The following is a 21,107-nucleotide window of genomic DNA, read 5'->3' as shown; positions in this document are numbered from 1 at the left end:
ACTAGATTGCCCTACAGGGCTACGAAGAACCACAAACCACGAAATATGGATATCCAACAAGCTTAAACTATAAATTAGCTCCCGATAGAGGGCAGTGCTTGATAAGGGAAATTAAAACCACAAACCACTTAAAGATCGCAGATAACCGCCGCTTAATAGGCATATCCAACTAGGTTGGCCGCAGGGCTACAAAGAACCACAAACTGCGAAATTTGGATAGCCAAGTAGATTGCCCTTGCAGGGCTATAAAGAACCACAAACATTCAAACACGATTATCTTGCCCAGTCGGGCATTTAGACGCTTCCGTAGTATAGGCTTAAATATATGCGCATTTACCAGTTCCAACTTGGAAGTAAATCGGACTTACTCTCCGTATCTCTCTGGCATTGTCAACATTGGGTGTGTGTTGTTCATATTTACATTTTCTGTACATATTTACGTTGCCTTGAATAATTAAAGTATATTAAAATATATATTGATCATTGTGTACGCCTCAGTCAATGCGTGACGAGCAAGTTTTAAAATAAACGACTGATAAAGTTTTGTTTAATTATTTATTGTCATAAATCATGAACAGCAACTTCAAACATCTATTTTTCGTTTTATGGAGCACTTTGTAACCTGATGACTATCCAAGCTTGGAGCTGCTTGGTTACATTCATAAAAAGAAAAGAAATCTACCAAAAAACGTTGACAACGTAAAGAAATCAGCAAGTTTAAAAACCCACCTCGGCTCACTTTTTGAAACTTGGTCCCATTTTGAATACCAACAGCAAATCAGTGTTTTTATTTTATATCAACAGAATACAGCGTTTCCAACAAGATTACAAGCCTACTACACTTCTGGAAATGTTTTAAATTTATTTAAATATGATGAAGTTTAAATCAATACCTTTTACAAATGGGACCAAGTTTCAAAAAGTGAGCCGAGGTGGTTTTTTTAAACTTGCTGATTTCTTTACGTTGTCAACGTTTTTTGGTAGATTTATTATACAGCAGGGGTCTCTGCCTTTTTAATATGTTATGAAAAATGTAATTAAAAAAATATTTACCGACGGAAATAAAAATCCATCGACGGATAGTCTTGTTATGCTCTCACAAACTTAGAAAAAAATCTGAAAAATCCAAAATGTTGGTCTAAAAATTGGCCAAGGTTACTGCTGTCCCATTCAAAAGCACAGGAAGACCACCTACAGCATTGAGGTCAACTTCTAGACTTCTTGTCTACTGGCAGTAATGGCTACTACCCAGTGCTAACATCAATGAATTGTTTAATTCGAATTAATCAATTCAATATTATAGACTGATGATTGAAACTATTGTTTTGATCATGTTTAAATTTCCCATGAAGCATGCCGAGAATCACTCCCCATAGCCTGGGATTATTTCTTATTCTGGTTTTGGCAATTTGCTTAGTTTCATATGCTATGTCCAGTAGATAGCAGAATCATTCAACTTTGCTATCTTCAGTCGATAACAGAAATAATACAAATTCCACCTTGCTATGCTCAGCAGATAGCAGAATGCATTTATCATTGCTATCTTCAGTAGATAGCAGAAACCAAAATGCATTCAACTTTGATATGTTCAGCAGATAGCAAAAAGCATTCAACATTGCTATCTTCAGTAGAAAGCAGAAACCAAAATGCATTCAACTTTGATATGTTCAGTAGATAGCAAAAAGCATTCATTATTGCTATCTTCAGTAGATAGCAGTAATAAAATGCATTCAATGTCACTATGTTCAGCATATAGATTTCTACATACCTATCTTTAGTTGATAGCAGAAATAAAATACATTCATTTTTGCTATGCTCAGCAGATATAGCATAAAGCATTCAACAACTCTTCCTATACCTTTGTACAGGAGCCAACCGTTGTTAAACCGTGATGAACCCACACTTTTACTGTAGCGTATACGCAAACGCGAGCTAGACTACGCGTTACGCGAGAGTGCGTAAAATTCGTCATGCCTGGAACCTTTGTGCGTATGCCAGCTTACAAGTTGAATTCAGTATTTTTCAGGTAGCGGCTAAACATTGCCGTTTTATTCTGTAGTTTTATTGCAAGTTTTTGTAAGGCTGAGTGGCAATGATTAACTGACATTCCTCGTAAAATATAATCGTGAATTATACGCTATTTAGCTTCTTTTCGTTGTTGAAAGGGATTCAATCATGTTTCACCGTTGTTCATCACCGTTTAACAACTTGCGTCCGGAGCGTCTGCGTGGTTTACGCAGACGACGTGGCCGCATCGTTGTTAAACGGTGATGAACAACGGTGAAACATGATTGAATCCCTAATTCAACATTGCTATCAACAGTAGATAGCAGAAATAAAATGCATTTAACTTTGATATGTTCAGTAGATAGCAGAAATAAAATGCATTCAACTCTGCTATGATCAGCAGATAGCAAAAAAGCATTCAACATTGCTATCTTCAGTAGATAGCAGAAAATGCATTCAATTACGACATGTGCAGCAGATTGCAAAAAGCATTCACCATTGCTATCTTCAGTAGATAGCAGAAACCAAAATGCATTCAACTTTGATATGTTCAGCAGATAGTAGAAATCATTCATCATTGCTATCTTCAGTAGATAGCAGAAACCAAAATGCATTCAACTTTGATATGTTCAGCAGATAGTAGAAATCATTCATCATTGCATTCTTCAGAAGATACCAGAAATCAAAATACATTCAACTTTGCTATGTTCAGCAGATAGCAGAAAGAATTCACCATTACTATCTTCAGTAGATAGCAAATATCAAAATGCATTCAACTTTGCTATGTCCAGCAGATAGTAGAAATCATTCAACGTTGCTATCTGCAGTAGATAGCAGAAATCAAAATGCATTCAACTTTGCTGTGTTCAGCAGATAACATAAAGTGTTCAATATTGCTACCTTCAGCACGTAGTAGTAGCAGAGGTAAAATGCGTTCAAAACTTTGCTATGTTCAGCAGATAGCAAAAAAGCATTCACCATTGTTAACATCAGTAGATAACAGAAATCAAAATGCATTCAACTTCACTATGTTCAGCAGATAGCAGAAAGCTTTTGTCATTGCTTCTTCAGTAGATTTTTGTTCGGCAGATAGCAAAATTCAATATTGCTATCTTCAGTAGGGGAGAGCGGGGAGTGTTCGCCCTAGGGGCAGGTTCGCCCACCCCTTGTTTCTCAGCACTACGGCTATCGGGGGATTTGTTGATGGCAAAATTAGGTGACATAGGTCATAATAAACTTCTCATATTAGCAACTCGACATATAGGGACGTGTTCATCGAACTGCAGCCAAAACAAAAAAATTGCACCAAAACGTAATTTTTTCTTGCATTAATAATCTTGTATTATCATTGATACATAAATACAGATGGTTTTAATGGAAATCTGTATTGGGAACATATAGGATTTGTCAAAGATTTAATGCAGTTATAAACTCCTTATTCGATTTGTATTTTGCATACCCTGAAGAAAAGACAAAAATGTGCACAAGGGGCACGTTCGCCCTTTTGAGGATGGGGCATGTTCGCCCTATATCTTCCCGGGCGGACTTACCCCAAACTGGAGGGCGGACCTGCCCCATCAGCGTAGTATGCAAAATATTTATAATTATACCATTAAACAAGGTAAAACTACTGAAAAGCATGTTTTTTAAAGTTATGTGGTATCAGTATTACTCATACCACCATTTATGTCCTAATCCACAATCTCCCCGAAGTTGTAAACATGATACGTTTAAGCTCACTTTGGACCTCTACATTTTACCCTGACCCGACCCCTGCAACAAATTTAGTGACTCCCCAGAAGAGAATGAATGCCCTGTATACACTTGCTAAATTTTTGCATTTAATATGTTATTGTTATGCAATGTTTAAAGCTTTTTTGTGATTAGGGTGAACTTACCCCACCATATGGGCGAACCTGACCCAATATGGGGCAAGTTCGCCACTTTGAAAAACTTTTTTGTTTGCTCTATCATGTTGCTATTGTAAGGCCTATAGTTCTGGGATTGTGGCCGTATATAGCTAAGACATAGGGCTTTCACATGGGCTAATCAGGTTACCCCTAACCTTAAAATTGACATCGCTAGGCTGGTCAGAAAAATATAGGGCGAACACTCCCCGCTCTCCCCTAGATAGCTGGAATCAAATGCATTGAACTTTGCTATGCACAGCAGATAACATAAAGTGTTCATTACTGTTATCTTCAGTGGATAGCAGAAATAAAATGCATTCAACTTTGCTTTGTTCAGCAGATACCATAAAGTGTTCAGTATTGATATCTTCAGTAGATAGCAGAAATAAAATGCATTCAACTCAGCTGATAGCAGAAAGCACTCGTCATTGGTACAAGACAGCAGAAATAAAATACTTTCAACTTTACTATCTGCAGCAGATAGTAGAAAGCATTCAACATTGCCATCTTTATTATACAGCAGAGATAAAATCCATTCAAGTTTGCTATGTTCAGCAGATAGCACAAAGCACTCATCATTGCTATCTTCAGTAGATAGCAGAAACAAGATACTTTCAACTTTGTTTTATTCAGTAGATAGCAGAAAGTATTCATCATTGCTATCTTCAGTTGATAGCGGAAATAAAATAATTTCAACTTTACTGTGTTCAGCAGATAATTCAGACAGAAAACATTCAGCAGAAATGAAATTGCTATCTTCAGTAGCTGCATGGAATAAAATGCATTCAACTTTCGCATCAACATAGCTATCTTCAGTAGGTATCAGAAATAAAATGCAATTCTTTACTAAAGAATTGCAAAATTAAAATTTGACAGAAATCATACATTATGGCTTCAAGAGGTAACAATTACATTTTCTCACAATCCTATACATATTTATTTGTTCCCAAATGCCCATAAATTTGGGAAAAATTCTCATAAATCAAATTCCAGTGCTTTTGCTTTAAATATCTGATAAAAATGAACACAAAATATTATAAATGAACACAAAATGTGCTGAGTTCAATTTTTTCATTTCATTGTTTCCATGGGCGTCAATCTGGGAGTACCACTTTTCGGCAAAATGACCCATTTTTTGTTCTTTTCAGCCACTTTTTGACAATTTTGGCCAATTGTCCCCCCCCCCCATTTTCAAGCCAGATTGGCGCTAATGATTGTTTCAAACCTACATGTGTTGTCTGTAAATTTGCGCAAGAATGATTTAACTTTATTAGTCTTTTTTTTTCATTTTTATTTTTAGCAAATTAGGGATATGCTCTGATCACCGATGTACAAATGCTCCTATTGATAAACATTACTTGGGCATATTTTGTTGAAATTTCAAAATAACTCAAATAATTCTCTTTCTACCTACAATGTGTTATATTACATAGCAGAAAAGAGATTAAGCATAGTAAATTTTGTCACTTTACTTAATCAAATATGACAGGAAGCGCATTAAACTTTGATATCACTTTGTTATGGAAATATAAGGACATCAAAAGGCATTAAAACTTGCAGATTCCCTGCCAATGAATGCATCATTCAGTTATCAATTCCACAGCTACGAGACATTAAATGTGACACAATCAAGGGAAATGAGTCGGATGTCGCTAATATTGATTTTGAGATATTGGCAAAGAAAGTGTTCAAATCCTTTTGTTTTATACTGTTTTCAGCAATTCATAAATTGACGTATCTTCACAAAGAAAAGTTGTATCAACATGGGGTTTCCAGTTTCTGAAAGCTCTAAATGTCTTCTTTAGAAACATATGTAAAACCCATTTTCAACCAGGGTCGACATGTGACTCATTCCCCTTGATCATGTCACAAATGTGATCTGATTGAGCAGCGTGAGACTAAATTCCACTCAATATATTCATGTGCACATTTGTGACTTAATGTGAGCAAATCGGGTTGATGTCAGCAACTACCAATCTGATTTATGGGAACAAATGTGCAACAAGGTCAAATTTGGTGTAATAATGCACATTATATAATCTTTATTTTCTGAAAATACATGAGATATTAAAGTAAAACTGCTTCTGTGTTAAATTTTTAACAAAATAAAACTTAATTTGTCTGCAATTTTGTATGTGTTGTAACAGTGTTCAACAGTGCACAAGAAAATTCAAATTACTCATGTCTATAGAATAGAACATGGTATAATTCTGTTGTTGGTGTTTAAATGTTTCCTGATTTATGTAGAAGATGAACAATAAAATCTCAATTTATGTCTCTGCAAACATGTGCCTGTATTGATCATGTTGGGTCACATTTATTTAGCAATTATATGATCATAAAAATTGCTAAATATTTTGACTGAGTATGCAATTTTCCACTTCGCTTGACAAACCATGTGAATTTTTATTCACTACAATATTTCACCATTCACTTTAAGACTGGAAAAGAGACTAAGAAGTACCAGAAACCAGTTTCTCGAGAAAGTGGATAAGATAATTATATCAGTCATACCTGATGAAGTCCTCTGATGTGAAGGACGAAATATTGTATTGAGTAATACGGTTTTGTCAAGCAAAATGGAAAAATAAATATTTAATCAACAAACCTAGTGAATCTATTCAAAAATTTTGACCGAGATATGTTCATTTTTATGTTGCTATAGTCAGCATAACATAAAAGATGCAAGTCTTATAGTTTGCCTTTTGAATAAAATTTCCCCACCTCTTGCCCAGCAAACACAAAACGTTTTTACAGAAAACATTTTAATGTCGGGTTATATAAAGGGTATGAAATATTTTAATAATGTTCCAAAAACATTTTTTGAAAAATTGATGCAAAACATTCTATATACCATAATGTTGTTTGGGAGTTTACTTTTTTTGGTGCAAAAATGTTAAAAAATGTTTGCCAAATACAAATTCAACATTATAAATAACTGCAGATACAACCATTTTCATTCATAAAAAAGCGGACAAGGTGTGGAAGATTTTGGAATTAAAAGAAAATTTGAAGCCTAATTGTGTAAAATCAACAATTCTCAGCTAGATTGAACATAAGATGCAACTGGAGTGGGCTATTCCATTCAAAATTCACCCCCCTGTAGATTTTTAAAATATCTTCTACAGGGGAAGTATGAATTTCAAATGGAATGAACACATTAGGCAGCTCCATTTGAGTATCATACACTAGGCAGCTCCATTTGAGTATCATACACCCTCTGAGAAAGATTCAACCTGAGGGAGTTGTATATATATGTGCCTAATTACGAGTTGCTCGGACAAGAACACATTTTTAGGAATATGTGCAAAAATATAACCCATCTCACCAGGACTACACTAAACTCTACTCTTAAGGTTTAAATGTTGAGTTATATAAAGGGTAAAATATTTTAATAACATTCCTAAAACATTTTTGAAAACGTAATGCAAAACATTCTAACATATTGTTGACAAAATATTTTGCAAAAATGTTTGCCCAAAATATTTTCATAATTAAAAATGTATTAAAAATTATTAAGAAATATAAATGCTTTGAATAAAATTTTAAGAAAATTGTTGCGTTTCCTGGGTTGGCTTAGTGTTAAGTTTAACAATACTTTTTATGCACAAATTATTTCTAACATAAGAACTAAGAAGAGATGGAGAAAAGAATATTAAGGATTTAAACCATTCAAGTATCTTGTAATTATGTATCCACAAAAACCTGTCAAGTCTATTACATGGATTTTCATCTTGAGGGGAAAACGCAATGGTCTATTCCAGTTGAAATACATACACCCTATGGAAGGCATGACCTTAATCTCCCACACAGGGGGTGTAGAGTTCAATTGGAGTCACCCATGGAGTAATCCTATTTGAAATTTCCACTCCCTGTGTGGAAGATTAAGGTCATGTCTTCCATATGGGGTGTATGGATTTCAACTGGAATAGCACAACATTGCACTTCTTGCATCAAGCAAGGTAGATGCTTATCCATTTTCATCATTATAGAATTAGGTGTGAAACGAATTATGCTTTTAAAGTAACATTGATGGGTTCATCAACACCCATAGCTACCCATTTTCAGTTGAATCACATGAAAATCGTTAAAAGCTTAATTAGTATAACAATCAGCATTGTCTTTGATATCAAAGTCATGCTTAAAATCATTAATTCATTGCAATGTTGTATTTTATGTAATATTGTTAAAATCAAAAAATCAAAATTTCATGAATTTCGATAATTATACTTCACAGCAAATGTGTTTTAACCCTCTGTGTGCAAAGGAATGTAGTTGAAAAAAAGATCAGAAGCATTTTTTTTACAAAGTTGTCTCAAATTTGAAACAAACACAATTTTGACACCCATATGAAATGTACATTCAGTTCACATGAGGACAAACATTCCTAATTAAAAGTACTTCTGAAGAAAAACCTCTCTATTTTTGAAATGTGCAATTTTGACATCTTCTAGTCCGACCTTCACAGGTTAATAAACGGTTGTTGAGTGCAACTTAGTTTTTGTAGCTTTAGATAAAAACTTAAAAGTTGGAAAAAAATAATAACTTAAGTATACCTTCTTACGATAATTACATCTGATGCAAAAATGAACTTGGTTGAATCCACCACGTAATACTCGCGATTGCCCTGCAGCGAGATCGGTGTATCACTATTTAAAGCCTTTGTACAATAGCACTTACGAGGTGATTAAAGGAGTATACTTTGATCATTAGTATTTTTCAACTATGCATGGTTTAAGTCATCAAAATGAACATGTTGGTACCTGTAGAACCAGCCAAGGATCAAATGAAATATAATTTGATAACACATCATAATGCAGGAAAAGGCAGGGAATGGGGAGGGGGAAGAGAAAACCCTAATCTCTACAGAAAATTTGTGATTATTAGATTATTAAAATGAAAGCTGCTGCTCCACGTAGGCAATTTTAAATAAAACTATAGATGCAATTATGTTAATATTTGTGTTCATTTGGAGGTGATAATAGGGGTAACATGATTAACAAAATAAATTATAACAGGCGAATATGAACAGGAACATTCTTTGGAGTCAGTGGCGGCGCCACGGGAGCATGGAGGGGTGGAAATATCCCCCAGTCAGAACTCTTTCCCCTGTTGCCCCCCCCCCCAGTAAAAACCCAAAATTACAGAAATTTCCACTTTTTGCGCAAAATTTGTTGATTTTGCCTCCCCCTGAAATTCACTTCCCCCAATGCCCCCACCCAAAAAAAAAAAAATCCTGGTGCCGCCACTGTTTGGAGTGGTTTGGTGGGATGTGTTACCTGCCCTGCAACCCTGAGAGGGAGGCTCACATGCTGTCATATTTTGTGTGTGATGTTAAATATTGGTTGTTGTAAAAAAAATGTTCAGAATAACCTAAGCTGCAACCCCCCCACAAATGCCAATCCAACTAAAAAGGTCCACTTTTTTTCTGTAAAAACGTTGTAAATCAGCCTTTTATTGCAGGAAAAAAAACACGAAAGGTCCACTCTTGAGCTTGCTGCACCCCCCCAAATAAATCATGGCAACCATGCCTGCTGGGAAAATATCAAAGGAAACACATGTAAAGCAGTATTTAATATAAAAGTCAATCCAATAGACTCCAATCCAAATGCTGAAGCGCATAATAGCAATTTGCAGTCCGTCAAATAAAAATGACAACATTCTTTGTGATAAATGTGCTAAAAATGTATCTTTATGTTATTTTGTCATTTATTTCAATGTACATCACTCAAATGTTATACTACATTCATTGTATGCAGCATGTATTTTTTGTACATATATTTGCAATTGGTAAATTGACCACTGAGCCTAAGCTATGTATGCAGCCATTTGAGGAAGACCTTTACATGATTTGCTATCTTCAGTAGATAGCAAATAAATCGCAAATCCAAGATGAAAAGATTTGATACATTAGAGGCTATAAATACACCCCACCCACTCACACAGCCCACCCACATATACTGCATGGCAAACAAAGACACAGGATTGTCCAACTGAGGACCTTTAACTTGGACCTATCTAAATGAGGACTTATTACACCTGAAACTATGTACCAAACCATGGACTCCTTTGAAGTTTTACAATCCAACCAAGACCTGACTGTATATAGCAAATGAGATATGGTCTTATATGCATTCTGTTATTTGTAATACACTGGTAGAGGAAAGGAACCAAGGACATCCACAGTTGGTAAGTGTCCACAGTTGGTGTGTGTCCACAGTATCAGATTTTTTCCACATGGTTGTGCGGCCTTATTTGATGGTGTTTACAAATGCACATAATCACATTAACACAAGGTCATGCTAATATTATGTCCAGTACAAGTTGATACGAGTTGTTAAGCTGCTGCAAGTAATTTTATAAGTCGGACATGAATGGGTCTCTCTTTTTCAACTGACACAGCAGATAAATACAACTGCATGGTAACCCTTATGCATGCATGAAGCTTCACATTGTAAATCGCGCAGCTGCCCGTCTGGGTCAAAATCCGCTTGATAGGTAAGACAAAATACATCATCATTATTCACAAATGTGGATTAGTATATGCACTCAAGTGAAGAAGAACATTATGATGACTGCAATTACAAGTAATAAAACATAATCATTAAGAAAACACAATAAACATTACATGCTCTGATGCCACCAATACGCAGACAGATACTATTACCAGTAATCCCTTAATCACACAGCTGTTTTTCTAAAGCCATAACGTGTGATTTGCTCCACAGTGACGTCCTCAATTTTGCCGGAATTTCTACTTTTTGCATGATTGTAATGCCCGATGGTGTAATAAAATACCATGTGAAAGACTAAGCCTAAAGTGCTTTTATTACAGTAACATTTATAGTTTTTATAATAAAACTGGGAATCCCCCGTTTTTATTTGCCAATTCCCCCATAGAGCTCCACAGTTAAGCTGCTAAGTGGTTTTCTTCTAATTTACCTCATTATTTTGGCTTAAAATGATCAGAAAACCTCCTTGACAGTTGTCACTAATATTATGTAACAATTTTTAGCAAAGAAACACAAAATTAAAATGTGGCCAAAATCATACATTATGGCTTTAAGCAATAGGCCTATAATATAATATACCATTCCATTAACCGCCCAGGGCGCTTAACAAAGTCATTTATTTTTATATTGTTTACATTAGGCAAAAAAATTCTGAGAAAAAAAATTCTGTCAGCCCATACAACAGGTTGAGTATTTTTAGTTGCCCAATGAAAAAAATCTACAAACTTCACTGAACCATCAATCAATGAAGTACTACTAACACTTTGCAAAATATTATAAATCAACTTGAAGGAAAAACTAAAAAAATCTACCAACTTGACATTACGAATTTCCACTTCTTCTCTAGATATATTAGTCATGGTACAGATTGGGAACAGTATCACAAACTTCATCATAACCATACAAAAGTGTACTCATTCATGTGAAATACTTTTCAAACTTATCTCAAATCTAATTGACTGAAAAAACCTAATCAATAAAATAATTCATACACATACCTTTTTTATCAGTCAATATAATCTAATCCACATCCTGATGAGGAACAAAAAATCCTCCACTCCAGTTTCAGCTCCTCCTCGTCGCAAAAGTGACAGTGGTAGTAAAAATGGAAGTGCACGGAATATGAGTGAATGAACTGATGTAAGTCAGGTAACGGGATCAACCTAAGCAAAGCAAATGATGACAGATAGAACTCAGTTTGCTTACCCGATTGAGTGAGCGGCCAGCCTACTCCAACTGTCCTTGAATCATGACCAAAAGCTTATTCAGCAGTCGATCACCGGCTTTGAATCAAGAAAGGCCTCATGTCCATATTTTTTCAGTCCTAGTAAATTATGCATTCATGTTCTGTTTGTCGTCTGTTGAGTCCGTCCCCTCACGGTGAACGAAGCCTCTGGGTACACACAGTGAACTCAATGACGTCAATTATGAATGGATGAATTAGATTTCTGGAGATGAGATTGTCTATGTACCTTGGGGGTCATTGGATGTCACAGACCTTGTCTCTGTGGATAAATATAGGAGGCACAACATAATACATGTTATTCAAGAGATGAGTGCAAGGACAATGTGCTGACATCAATTTTTTCTACTAGCAATTATATACCGATAGCATGTTACCAATTTTGTAATTAATTTGACAAGCCATGTTAATTTTACAGTTATTTATCGAAAATTATATCAGATTAATAAATTGGCCTTATGTTACTGGGATGCAGCTCCTGTTCAAGTAAAGATATTTTGTAAAGCACACACATGGGGGTGTGCTTGTGTCCAGGTAAGAGGGGGTGCACTTGTGCCAGCATTCTTGTGGGGTACTGTGTAAGTTGCAGCAATAGCTTGTTGGGTACAACTTCTTTTGGGGTATAACTCATGGAACCCATAAAGAAAAATAGCTTATAGGACCCCATAAGGCCTGAAACATGAAGAAATGCTATTTTTAGAGGTACCTCATAAGGGGGGTAAGGTGGGCCTGTGTGAAAAAACGTTCCCGCAAACTATTGGTGCTATGTTTTTGGTACCCTACAAGAATGGTGTGATAAGAAATATACCCCAGAATGAACCACTGGCCTATTTTATACACACATAATGCTGGACCCCACAACAATCCTGGTGTAAGTGGGGGTGTCTTGGTTTGGAAGTATGGCTGTATAAAGGAAATATACACCATTAAACATAAATAGTCTGTAATTTCTTTTCACAAGCAAAGAAATGCAAAAATACTTTTAAAAGCATTTGAGTCGTACATCTCTAGTACCCAATTTGATCTACTCAGGCAAAAGTCCGATATGTTGAAGATTTGAGTTACTACCATTACTAACTTGCTCAATACCTACAATGACTGATTTTGAATCCCCAGGTCTCTTGAATATTTGGTTGCAAAGTTATGAACCTTTTATCCATTTTCTTAGGTTTTTTCCCTAACCTTTTGTCTATACACTAATTTCGCTAGCGCCTTCATTCGCTATATTAAATAGCCACTAAATAGTTCATTTATAATGGTTTTACATAGCAAGAGGATGCAAATTTGTGAATTCAAATTGCCATCAAAAGATGACTTCTTGCCAATTTGCCAAATTAGGTTGCCGTGAAATTAAAGTGTTTTACAGTATCTCAGTTTTATTATTGCCAACTTTAGCCTGATTGGATCAGATCTGGTCACAATTACACCATCATAATTTGTAATTGACAAATAGTAATTGACCCCAACGCTGCAGTAACTCAGAGATTAGAATTTATTGCCCAGTATTGTATTTCATTTCCATAATAACACACACGATTCTCAGAGAGCCTACCTCAGTCATTTGATCTTTTGCTGTCTGCAGTAGATAGCAGTCAAGGCAATAGGTTTAGAATTGATTGTACACGACAGACAAACCCACCTCCCCCTCACCCCCCACGCACCCCTACAGGTTTTTACTGCCAAACGGGGACTCTGTCCTTGACCTTTGAATGCCGATGTGTTTTGACTGAGTTTAACCGCCAGTAAGCGGGCATGTTGGGAGCTTTACAGACGTTTTACCCAAGTTATAAACAATTTGTTATGACATTTGACGTATTTAAGGAAAATTCTGTGAGCCTTTTATGTTAAGGTCCAGAATCAACTTTAATATTATAAACTGACCTCAAAGATTCGGAAAAACTTTTATGGCAAAAATGCACCTTGCTCAGATCTTGTTACAAATCAAGCCAAAGTATTGCTCTGATCATAACAATTCAGAAAATGTATAGTTTGACTTATCTGAGACATATGATTCTCAAGTTATAAGCAAAAAGGTCAAACATCACAATTTGGGCTCCACAGTCCACAGAGGTCAAAACCAAAAAAAGTTTCCTATTTTCATAACAACAGTCTCTATGATTTTTGACACCAATTCAAATAAAGAATAGTTTGCACCATCTAGAATATCTCGTTACATAGGTAACAGATGAAAAGTATGACCTTTGCTTATAACTTTCTGAATCATTATTACCAGAGCAGAGGAATACATTACTTTGTGACTTTCACTGGTTAACCAGGGATGTTACACAATTATACACATTTTGATGACATATCTAAGCTATCAACTTGGGACATTTTCTCATCATCAATAGGGGATGCACTCTCATTAGACGGAGGTTAGCGTTAGCTTTAGACATTGAATTATTTTCTTTATTTTCCATTCCGCTTACCGGGTGAAAAATAAAGAAAATAATATGCAGTGAACCAGGTTTTTTTTTCATACAGCCATCTATGGGGGTACATATATTATATACAGCATGTTTAGGTTATCCCCATTTGCAGGTGTTCGCCTTTGAAAGTTAAGATTGAGGTGTGTGTCCTCATAATATACATCTTTACATGTCCAATCATGGCATAGGTAAGTCTAATTGGGTGTCTGTGTGTGTGTCTGTCAAGTACTAGGCAATTCTAAATATGTGTCTTATCTGCTATCTACTGAAGACAGCAATGGATCATGTGGCCAAGGTTGGCTCTCTGAGAATCCAATTTACAAAAATAAGGCACTGATATTTGTGCATCTAACACAGCTCCTCAATTGATGTAGCCTAAACTATCTTAACAAATGTTGAAATCAAGTTCAGGCCTGAGAGTGTGTTTTCGGGAAAAAATATCTGTTTTTGGCGAACAGAGGGTCTAGAACAGCTAAAAAATCTGAAGTTATTTAAACCAAACATACTTTTGTACACAACAAGTGTAGAAAAAAATCTGTGTGAAAAAAATAATCTGGAAACAAATCTGGTCTCTCACACCCCTGGAGCACATACCTAACAAGATTAAACAAAAGGATCGCCAAATTATTTCATTCCTGATTACCATGATTACTGGGTATTACTTTAACATAATGTTAAAGATGCAATTTATTTTATAGAATACATTTCAAATTTGGTTTATAAAAGCAGTAATTCACAAGTTTTGAATCTTGTGAAGTGATTGATACAGTGACTGACATTTTACAAAAACATGGTATTATGAATTGACATGACTATACCCGAAATTTGATAGACCAGAAAATTAGTGCCAATACGGCTTGAAATGTGGGAGGACAGTTGGCCTGAACTGTCAAAAAATGGCTGAAAAGAACAAAAAATTGGTCATTTTGCCATAAGGTATAGGGAGACATCCCCCTCACAATTGACGCCATTGTGCCAGCTACTCTTCAATCCTGCATTTTGTGTATTAGCAGAGTCAACTGCAGCAGATTTTTAACCAATTTCCAGAGTGTCATTGCATTTTGTGTTAGAAATGTGGGTACATATACTTAATGGTAATATATTAAAATCACCTTTTCTATCTAAAGTTTCTGTATGTCCCCAATTTTTATATCTTCCTATTTGTTGTCTCCCTTTTATTGTTTGTTTCCACCCTTCCTCTCCCTTTCCGTCCTTCCATTGTTTCTTGAGTACTTCCTTTTTCTTTCTCTCCCTTCCTTCCTTTCTCCGTCTCACACTCGGTACTATGTCTCTCTTTTCATCTTGCCTTTCTCTGTCTGTCATTTTCCTTTCCCCATAAACATCCACTATAATGCTCGTCTCAGGATGGTTTGTGTTAGACTGAAAAAATACAAATTTGTTTCCTGTTGGCTGTTTTTGAAGCAATTTTACTGCATATTGGTTTTTTATTTGAGAAATAATAATAAAACAAAATTAATAAAAAATGGATAGCAAAATTGTTCAAAAGATTTTTTTTCTTATACAGTTTGTTTTACAAGCAAGACGAATGCAATAAATTTTATGAAAATCATTTAATGACAGCATTCAAGCTTTGACTTACGTTTGGCGGACAGAATGGTGGAAACTTAAAGTGAAAGATATCCTACTTAAAGGAACATTTTCTAGGGTGAAATTTTGTGTAGAAACTGAATCTGACATAAAAAATGAATGATTGTCAACTTGAAAATTTTCCCCATAGCACTATACAGGCATATTTCTGCCCAAAATCCTCAAATTTGAATGAAAATTTGCTGTTAAAAAAATAAGTCCTTCAAAATGGAGATACTTAGGGCTAAATAAACATATGTTGCTCTAGAGAAAGGTATTGGTAAGAGCAACATGTTCTTTGTTTAGCCTTACACCTCCCAGTTTTGAAGGACTTATTTTTTTAACAAAATCCATTACTTTTTTCACGCCCTCAAAATTCTTTGTGGGTGGGGGTAGCATATTGCAAGTTATTTTCTTTTCTGTAAATCTAGCTTGCTTATTTGTTATATCACCATTTAGCTATTGAAATACAGAGCAAAAAGACACTTAAAACATCCCTATAACTCATACAACTCATACCATTGTGGAGATATGGCCTTTTCAAATCAAAAATGAGGCGAATATTATACTTTTTTCAAATCAATTGTCACCCAAACCTTTGAGTTTCTACCCCTGCTACGAAAATAAAGAAATATATGGATCCCAATCAATGCTTTTAATATCATAATATCATAATTGTACCCTTGTTACACAATTAGCATAGAAAATTAGGCACTATTTGATAGTTTTCATTATCATACACTCAGGGCGGATTTACCATAGGACCAGATGGGCCCGGGCCCAGGCCCCCCAAATTTTTTGGGCCCCCAAAATTGCCTTGTGCAGTGTGCATCTTCCATTTTAGCTGAAAAAAACCTTGTTTTGGGCCAAAATAATGCAAAATCTTGCACGCTTCATGCGCACTGGTCTGTTATATAGCAAAATTCAGCTTCAATTTGAGCTAAAATAGTCTAGAATTGAATTTTTTCGCGCGCTTCGCAGGCAAATGTCCTAGTAAAATCTAAAAACTTAGCTACTTGAGTACACTTGCCTTCCTCACAGTGTGTTTGGGCCTCCAAATTTTGGCCTGGCCAGGGCCCCCCAAAAGGTAAATCTGGCCCTGCATACACTCACAGGAAATTGGCAAGTCAAAATTTTTGTCACCCCAAACGGCCATTTTCGGCCAAAATTAGACTAAAAATGAATTTTTCTCAAAATCAGTGAAAAATAAGCGGTTTTAAGTGCCAAAATCTGTGACATTTTACCCCGAAAAACGTTTAAGGGAAGGGGTATGAACGTTTGGACAGTATTTATTGTGGGACATTAGAGCACATCAGACATATCTAATTGCTTTCTGAATACGAAGAATGGCCTTCTGATATCAAATAATTTTGATTTTTGAAATTAGCAATGTAATACACATTTTATGGCAAATCATTAAAAATTGATATTTTTGATATTTAACAGTACCGTACACGAAGTAAACTTTATAAATCTGATGATTTCTACCTAAAGTGTATGTATGTAGGTGGGATAAAAAGCCGATGATCAATTGAAAATTTTGACCTTTCGTATTGAAGAGATGGATTTTTTTCCCAAAACACCAAAAAAATTTAGGTCTTTTTGGGAAAAAAATCCATATCTTCAATATGAAAGGTCAAAATTTTCAATTGATCGTCGGCTTTTCCTCCCAGCTACATACACTTTAAGACTATATCATTAAATTTATCAAATTTACTTCGAGGACTGTTATATCTCCCAAATGTGAAAAATATCAAATTTTAATAATTTGTCATAAAATTTGTATTATATCGTGAATTTCATAAAATGAAAATTATTTGATATCAACAAGGACATCCTTCGTATTCAGCACGCAACTCGACAGGTCTGATGTGCTCTCATGTCCCACAAAAATGCTGTCGAAACGCTCAAAACGCTCATTCCAGTTCCCTTAAGTAATCAAGAATTTTGACTGTTTTTACCCCTAAATATTTTTCTCACACATTTGTCCACCAAACGTAAGTCAAAGCTTGAACGCTGTCTTATAATTTTCATAAAGCTTATAAATTCCATATCTAACTGTACTGATTTGACTTTAAATATTTCTAGTTTAAGGCATAGGCCTATATGTTACCATAAATCCTGACTCTGAAAAGAGGTACCACATTTTGATTTCAGACTACAGGAAACAAATTATTTTTAGTCTTACCCCTGCATTTTTTGTGCGAGACTCTAGACACACACAAATGGATGACGTGTAGAACAATGATAGTGAACAGTTTCAGGTCCTTTGCTTGATATATTTCGACATCATTTAATGTGTTCTCGTATGATCCTGTTTAATAGCAAATTACAACAAGCTTCAATTCTGTACAATTACAAATTTAAGATGATCAAATTAAAAGCACTATTGAATTGATGAATTCACACTTCTTTGTAATGTAACTCAATTTAGCTTTAAGGAACACAAATCCGCTTATTGTTCAATGCACAGATAGACTTATGTTCAAGTAAGTTGGAAAGACATGAAAAATTGACTTGTAAATTAATATTGATAAATCCATAGATTTGAACAATTTATCAACATTTTGTATTCATAACTTCAATCTTGGGGTTTTGCATTGCCTTAGAGATCCCATTTATTAAAAGTGACATTGAAACGTTAGTTGTTGTCGAGGGCCAACATGAATTTAGAATGCACACAAGAGTAGAAATATAACACTACCTGAGGAGACTTTATTAGAATGTCAACTCAGAACATAACGAGTGATTACAATTTGCGTTTGTGTCTAACAGCGCTTTTTGTCCCAGAAAAGATCTACTCAACTTGTTTGCGTATATAACATAAAGTTTTTTAACATTCATAAATGCTACTCATAAGCATGACTTTCAGACAAAACACACTCCACGCAATTTCACTTTAAAGGGACTTTCCCCGATTTGTCACAGATCAAAAAATAAAAAAACAATTTTCTGAGATTGCATATAAATGGGTTATTCCATTTACATGATTTAAAATCCACACTACCCCTGTGGATTTTGGAAATATCCTTTTCATGGGGAGTCTGAATTTCAAATGGAATGAACACATTAGGCAGCTCCATTTGAAACTCAGCCTCCCTCCGTGGAAGATTCAGGTTCAATCTTTCTCTAAGGGTGTATGAAATTCAAATGGAACTGTTTAATGTGCTCATTCCACTTGAAATTCATACTCCCATGTGGAAGATATTTCCAAAATCTTCCACAGGGGCAGTGTGGATTTTAAATGGAATAGCCCAATGGTTGATAAATCCGGAATTTTCATTTCAGACATATCAATAACATATGAAGTAAACTGAATATATTTGTCTTTGAAATCATAACCCTTCTTGGATTCACATGAATTAACTTTTTTCCTCTTGAATTGAAAATGCAGTGTCTACAATCCCGGAAAAAATGATGGCACACTTTACCTGTCTTTTGGTATATCTCTGCCCCTATTCCCCAATTAAATGCTGGACAAATCCACATGGCAACAGGTATGTGAGACCCTCCAACATTGAAAGATGGGGAGTGGGGAAGGGTCAGATACATGGTGAATATGTACTTTACATATAATTGCATGCATGTTTCACTTGCCTCTCCAATTTTAATAGGGCACATATTTCAATTGTTTAGTTTAGTACAAGTGTTCCAACTATTATGAAATTATTATAATCTGATCTACTGGACTTACGTTTTTGTGAGTGGCAATATTTAATATCCTATCTCAGATGCATCATCAGGCCCACTGATGTTAAAGCGGCAAAAGTTCGTTGACCTGTGAAGAGGATGTTACGTCACAGGTCGAAGATGAGCCAAACCTTCTTTATCGCTGAACAATAGGCCCCTGCCAAGTTGTGTCATAGCCCGCCTCCCTTATTAAGTGAAGGCTCCTCCCGTTTAACATAAATCGCTTCCTTGACTCCTCTCTCAAACCATCTGCTTTCGCGATCTAATATCTTGACGTCCTTGTTGTCAAATGAATGATTAGTGCTGTCTAAGTGCAAGTAAACCGCAGAGTCTCCTCAGAGGTTTGGTCCCTCAGAGGTTTGGCTCATCTTCGACCTGTGACGTAACATCCTCTTCACAGGTCAACGAACTTTTGCCGCTTTAACATCAGTTGGCCTGATGATGCATCCGAGATAGGATGTGAAATATTGCCACTCACAAAAACGTAAGTCCAGTAGATCAGATTATAATAATTTCATAGTTATTTATACCTGGATGAATGATAATCTTCATAATCGTATGTTCCAACTATGTTTTCCAGGATTGTAACTTATTTAGGGTAAACAACTTATCTACAGTGTGATGTAAGGCCACAAAAGGAGGTCATACAAATGAGACCCCTATGAGAGTTTCCAGTGACCATCAAGCAAATTTAAGGGTGCTGTTCATTTGTCTCATGTCATGGCACTGTTCACTGTTCATCGTTAATCGACCTGACTAGTGGCGAAGGAATCACAAACCAGATTAGGACTATTGTGACTCCAAATCAGTGTAGGCATTTATTACAGAGAGCTACAGTACAGAGCATCGTGGTTGAGACAATGGTTGGCTACATCTTTAATTACACTGCAACCAATACATATGTGGTGGAAGCCCCCCCCTAAATTTTTGCAAGGGGCATCCCCCTAAAAATCATAACAGAAGAAACTAAATGGATGGCGGTTCTCGGATGTCGCGGTTTTCGACGCATAGCGTCGACCGTGATGCCTCCACCAAAGGGAGCGATATGGCACTCAAAAGTTGATACAAAGTTTCAAGCCTCAAGGGCAGACTGAATTTGACCTCAGATGACCCCTGGATGACTCAGCTGTCACGTTTACCTCTGGCTGATGGTGACCCAAAATGACCTTCCAAACATTTGGCTCTAAATGTTGACTGTACCCTCCAAATTTCATGCCCATACGATAGTTTTTAATAATTTGACCTCACATGACCTCTGGATGACCCCTGGTCACCCCAAAATGACCTTCCAAAAATTTGGCTCCATATGTTGACTGTGCCCACCAAGTTTCCTGCCCATATGACAGTTTGTACTAATTTGACCTTAAATGACCCATGGATGACTTCGGATGACCCTTAAATGACCTTCCAAAAATTTAGCTCTAAATGTTGTCTGTACCTACCACAGAGGTCGGTATACACAAGAGTCGCATTTAGTGTACATGTTCACATAACCTCCTTCAACTCATTTGCATCGAATTGGATACCAGGATCGTATTCTGATTCGTCGTGCCTTCTAACCTGTTCTAATTAGCATACTTTTGGATACCTCCATATTTGGAATTACCTAATTAATTATTTATACCTCTATGTTGTTTACATAGTGCCGTCATTAGAGCTGGTCACTTCGTCAAACATCCGACGAACGAACGTTTGTAGTTTTCTTTTTATTACTGTTATATCGTGAAAT

At 35.8% G+C, this 21,107-nt stretch overlaps 1 protein-coding gene across 1 annotated transcript in view; it reads right to left on the bottom strand.

The window, feature by feature from the left end:
• LOC140141852 (uncharacterized) overlaps positions 1-11,783 on the bottom strand; it is a 625,910-nt gene extending 614,127 nt beyond the window's left edge. The window contains exon 1 of the mRNA XM_072163721.1: positions 11,428-11,783. The gene's annotated coding sequence lies outside the window, so the exon portion shown is untranslated. The remainder of the gene's footprint in view (positions 1-11,427) is intronic.
• Positions 11,784-21,107: the final 9,324 nt, after the last annotated feature.

The sequence above is a fragment of the Amphiura filiformis genome, chromosome 20 (genome assembly GCF_039555335.1).
Source record: "Amphiura filiformis chromosome 20, Afil_fr2py, whole genome shotgun sequence".
Taxonomy (NCBI): domain Eukaryota; kingdom Metazoa; phylum Echinodermata; class Ophiuroidea; order Amphilepidida; family Amphiuridae; genus Amphiura; species Amphiura filiformis.
The sequence above is the reverse complement of the archived record's forward strand: the minus strand, read 5'-3'. Positions and strand labels throughout refer to the sequence as shown.